We start from the raw sequence: 5,588 nt of genomic DNA, 5'->3' as shown, positions 1-5,588 counted from the left end.
GCTTTTATTTTTTTTCTGTAGGGAACATCTTTTAATACTATTCTTATGGAGGAGAGAGCAATAACAAGCAAATCTTCTAAAAATAGTTCTCTACTGCCTAAAGGTTGTAGGCAAGAAACACCTACCTGACAGACACATATTTCCCCAAATCAGTTTTGTGTGTTGCCCTCAGCCCACATAATTCTGTCTCTGTTTTATATTTGGACTCTCTATTCCAGAATACAAATCTAGCAGTAGTAAACTGCTTAGTCAGATGTTTGACTTCTTATGCTATGGGCTGAGACAGTTGTTCAACAAACACTTTAAGCCACAAAAAACAGATAACACAGCTAATTCTTGTATTTGATTTTCTGCAGAGACTGCACAAACAACAACTTGTGTGTCAATACAAGGTGGAGGAAGAAAGTGCAGAAAGGGGAGTATGGCCTTTTTCCTGACCCAAAAGGTTTGGCATTACCCTAAGTAATAATGATGTAACATAAAAGCTTAATGGAATAATTTGTAACAAATTACCATCAGTAATAGCTGAAAGAAGTACAACATGGTGGGCATGCAGAGGAAAAAACCAGCATCAGCAGAATCTGTAAGATAGAGAAAGTCTTTATGAAGAAAAATGAGACTTTTTTTCCTCAGATTTCTCCTTATCTATTAAGCTTTATAATTTGTACTTGACCTAGGTTCCCAGTTAGATTAAAATTGTATTTATCTTGTAAGGCCTGCCAAAATGCAATATGATCTCCAAGCAAAGCTGCAAACATTCTTTCTTTGAGAACAGAGAGGTGATATATTTGGAAGACTGACATATTTTGAAGGTGCCTGATGACCTTGCATGAAGTGGGTAGTTCTCTAAAAATAAAGTGAGTCTCAATGTAAGGAAGAGTAAAATGGCTTTTAACCCTCAAAATACCTTCCTTTTCTCATTAACATCTTATCCTCAAAAATGCAGAACAGTCAGCCAAAGTAGAGCAGGACCGGGACGTGTGAGGTAAGAAAGGGACTAGAAGAGAAACGTTTGAATGAAAGTGTGGAGAGCTGACAAAGTAAGCACAGAGAAGGGATGGGAAAACAGGTTGTGTGAAGAAAGAGTGAGGAGGAATAGGCGGTGGTGTTGAAGGGAAGGAAATCTGAGTGGGAGGGAAGGTAAAATATTTGTGCCTCTAAGCGTTTCCTGGCCTTCATGTGTGTTTCTTTTCTGGGGACTTTAAAGTTACCCACAAGTCACTGGGAATAAAAACCCAAAACCTAAAAGCCAAACCTAACTCCTTCCCAATCTGTACATCTTCAAAAAAGTCAAAGACTCTGGGACATGAAGAGTGCTTTCTTAATTCTGTTATTCAGTAACATCTATGTTTAATTTAGGCAGGACCTCATCCTCATGTCTGTCTTTAATTAAGACGCTTTAGAAACTGAGTTGTCTTATGAAAATATTAATTACTATATTTTAGCCTTCTTCCCTTTGAGGTCATCTACTCAGAGAGGCTGAGCTGTGCTAACTAATCCATATCCATAGTCAGGCTAAAGAGCTTATACTACTAAAGTAAGTCACACGGTTTTGCCAGTCCCACACTCACACAACAGCATGTATGTAAAAGAAATTCCTACAAAATCAGCAGAATATAGAATGACTCAAGATGTGTTTCAAGAACTTAATATGTTCCAGTGCAGTAATTACCTAATTATATACAAATTAGATTCCTATCTTTTGTACAGAACACTAAGAATAAAATGAAACTGCTGTCTAATGCTTTCAAATGTATCCTAAGAAAACTATTTTTTATAATAATCTATTCAAATAAGCATATTAAGTGGAAATTTTCTAACTAGGTAGTCAGAATTGTTTTCAGAAATTTGCAGTTAAAGCTAAATATTTTATACTACTGTGGCTGTCCTGTATTTTCTAGTTGTCAGATGTTTCTGCTTTGTACAGGACTCTTTGCGTTGTAGATTAGCACTGACATATTTTATTATCTCTGGGTTCTGAGTTTTGAAAGGAGCTTGTCCAGTTTTGATAAATGCTTGGACATCAGACAAATAGAGAACTTCCTAGAAAAAGAGGAACAGGCATCCTAGCAATATCCAGGACAGTTAAAACAGATCAATAGATTAAGCTGTTAAGTGCAATGACTCTGCATAGAAGTAGTCTAGAACATGCAACTAGAGAATCTCAGAGCTTTATACTGCCCTTATATGAGTTGTTTTTATTCTTTTTAGTGGATGCTTAATCCATGTGTCTTTTTCATCAGCATGTATAAAGTCAAATGAAGCACTGAATCAAAAAATGGATCTATCTCTATTGACATTGGATCAACAAACCACTTAAATACAGAGGAAAACTGGAAAACAAGAGCAGTGATCTCATTGTGTATTACTTTCTCCCCCATCCAGAATGTATTTTTGTTTTATTAATCTTCCTCTTTTTTTTTTTTCTTTTTCCTGTAATGGAATTATAGGTACCAAACTATCTGCTTTCTGACATGCACTAGATAAATTTGATATTGACTCAGTCTTTTGAGGTGTTGACAGATCAAATCTGTTACGTCTTAGTGGTGGTTTAATAAACCCAGATGCCTGCTTCACCTGTCAGAGGAGCTCATACTGCTGGCATAAGGGAATGTGCTCCTGCCTCGGTTGCTTCCATAAAGCCCAGAATCTGAGGGTCTTCAGACCTATAATTCAGGCAAACAGTTGTCTGGCTGGATCTTTTAGAACCCACAGCTGTCTGTCGCTTCCCTTTGGCTGATTGTAGTGTAAAGTTCAGAAGAATGGAACATGCTCATATCTGTGACTTCAATTCATTGATTATACCTGGACTGTCATGGCTACACAGTGAGGATATGCTGGTTTCTGAGAGGCTGCTGTTCTGATTTCCCTGAGATTACCTTTCAGATTCCCTTTGCTCCTAACCCATATCATAAGAAATTTAAGGTAAGATGCCAGACTCTGAACCCAAGCCACTAAGACACGAAAAGTAATTTCTTCTGCCAACCTTGAGAAAAAGATTAAAATCTCCAGCTGAGGTTGGTATAGCCTGCTAGGATGGGAGGACAGTATCTTCAATCGGTACAGCTAGATTGCCTGAACCCATCTGTCTGAGTCTGCAGATGAGGCATAGAGGAATATTTTTTTCTGTTCTTGCTAATAGTAATGATCTGGTAGCACTTACTTTAACAGTAGAAAGGTTCTCTGTTGCTCTTTCATCTCCACTGTCTGCAATGTTTTTATTTAAAGGATTGGCCACTTCTTACGTCAGATGTGGCTTAAATTAATCAATACTCTTATTAATTGCCCTGGCAGCCAAAAGGGCAAACTGCATCCTGGGGTGCATTAAACACAGCGTAACCAGATTGTCAAAAGAGGTGATTACCCCACTGCATTCAGTGTTGGTGTTGCCTCACCTGGAGCGCTGTGTGCAGTTCTGGGCCCTGCAGTTTAAGAAAGATGTGAAGGTCCTTGAGTGCATCTAGAGGAGGGCAACAATGCTGGTGTAAAGGGCTGGAAGTAATGTACTATAAGGATCAGATAAGGACTCTGGGCTCGTCTAATTTGGAGAAAAGGAAGCTGAGGGGCAACCTCATTCCTCTTTACAGCTTCCTGAGGAAGAGAAGTGAAAAGGGAGGTGTTGATCTCTTCTCCCTCATACCCAGTGATAGGACACATGGGAATGACTCAAAAGTGTGCCAAGGGAGGTTTAAGACTGGACATTAGGAAGTGTTTCTTTACTGAGAGGGTGGTCAAACACTGGAACAGGCTTCCTAGAGAGGTGGTTGATGCCCCAAGCCTGACAGTGTTTAAGAAACATTTGGACAATGCCCTTAACAACATGCTTCAGCTTGGTCAGCTCTGAACTGGTGAGGCAGTTCAACTAGATGATCATCATAGGTCCCTTCCAACTGCGATTGTCTGTTCTGTTCTAATAGGTTAAAGTCTCTGAAATCGTATGGGTAGGCCTCTGCAACATTCTTCTGCAAAGCGTCTGAGGATTCTTCAAGATGAATACATGTTGACATTATATTTTGGCTGTTAACAGAGTTTGTATAAACTTGAACTGTTTAACTAGACAGCAGTTTAGTTCATGGTGAAAACGTATGTTAAAGTTCAGGTTGCAGGCTGCCCATAAGATAGTAATAATTCTGTGTAAAACACAAAAACACACACACAGCCTCATAAAATGCTGCAGACTGATGGACCATAGCCTTCTAGACTGTTGAAGAACTGTCAGATTTAAGAGAAAATCTACAGAAATCATAATATGGCTGTATTTTTCATATTTCTTATTTTGCTGAATAGACTTCTATCTTATCTGTCCCGATCATCAAAATGATCTTGAAGTGCTTACATTAAGGATGCACTTTTGGCATCATTTTAATTCTCTGTTTCATTAAGTATTTAGACTCCACTCACTTGTCATTCAATTTTAAAGGACTACCCTGTCACTAATCCTTCAAAAGCTAGGCTGGATATTATCAGCCCTGGTCTTCAGATACTTAAGGCACTTAGTGTGAGCCAAACACTCCCTCACAGGACTCAAACAATAATGAGATGTGGGTTTTCTCCACATTAGGAAATGCTACCAGTGGAAATTGAGATATTAGTGCAAGCAGATTGGATTTGGGCGTGTTTTGGGTTTTTCCCCCTCCCCGTTCTGGTTTAGTTCAATTTGACAGCACACTGCCAGTGTGCTAAATGAAAACCCCACTTCTAACAGAAAGGAGAACACCAAGTGACCCATCACACCGCTACGGTGACGATGATTGAATAGGCAGCTGCGCTGGTCCAACTTTTCCTCTCATGTAGCCTCTCACTGAAGAAACATTTCAGGAGCAGCTAACACAGCCAGGCCACTTGGAAAAGGTCTGCCACAGCTCCCTGAAAGGAAAAGCTCCAAAGGGTGTTACTGTCCTCATACACGGCTTATTCTAATAGACGGGGGCACCCCTGTTCTACAGAGACCTGAGCACTGTGTTTGAATGCCTCCAGGGTGTTATTAAATACAGCTAAAGCTGTCAGTAGAAATACACCTTTGGCAAAAAAGTGTATCACAAATGACTCAAAACCATCTTACCAAACCAACGGCTCACCTGCATTTTTTTTCCCCTCTGGAGAAGCATGAGGGATGAGGGAACAACATGATTTTGGCTAAAGGCTGAGGGAAAAGAATATTTGACAACACTCGTATTTCTCTCAGTAAGATCCCCCCCCCCGAGGCCTGAGCCGCTTTATTACTTGATACATTGGTGCCTCCGCGTCTGGGCACTTCACAGATTTATTGGGAGGCTCTTCGGTGCGCCCCTGGCCCTAGGAGACAGCACAACAGTTTTGTCGTGCCACTTATGACTGAAATGTACAGTGTTAGGGTAGAAAACGGTAACTAACAACACGGCCCAGTGTCTGAGGCACTGCCAGTTTTGGCCGAGGGCTCCGCCACTTGGGCCGTTGCCGTTAGCCTCGCCCTCCGTGGCGGGAGCCCTCGGCCCCTCCACAGAGCCAGCCCAGGGGCAGCGGTGAGCGGCTCAGGGCGGAACTACACTTCCCGGCAAGCCGCAGGGGCGGAGGGAGACGAGGGCGATCCCCTGACGGCGGAGGCGGGG

The sequence above is a fragment of the Falco naumanni genome, chromosome 4 (genome assembly GCF_017639655.2).
Source record: "Falco naumanni isolate bFalNau1 chromosome 4, bFalNau1.pat, whole genome shotgun sequence".
Classification (NCBI taxonomy): Eukaryota; Metazoa; Chordata; class Aves; order Falconiformes; family Falconidae; genus Falco; species Falco naumanni.
This window is presented reverse-complemented; position numbering follows the sequence as displayed.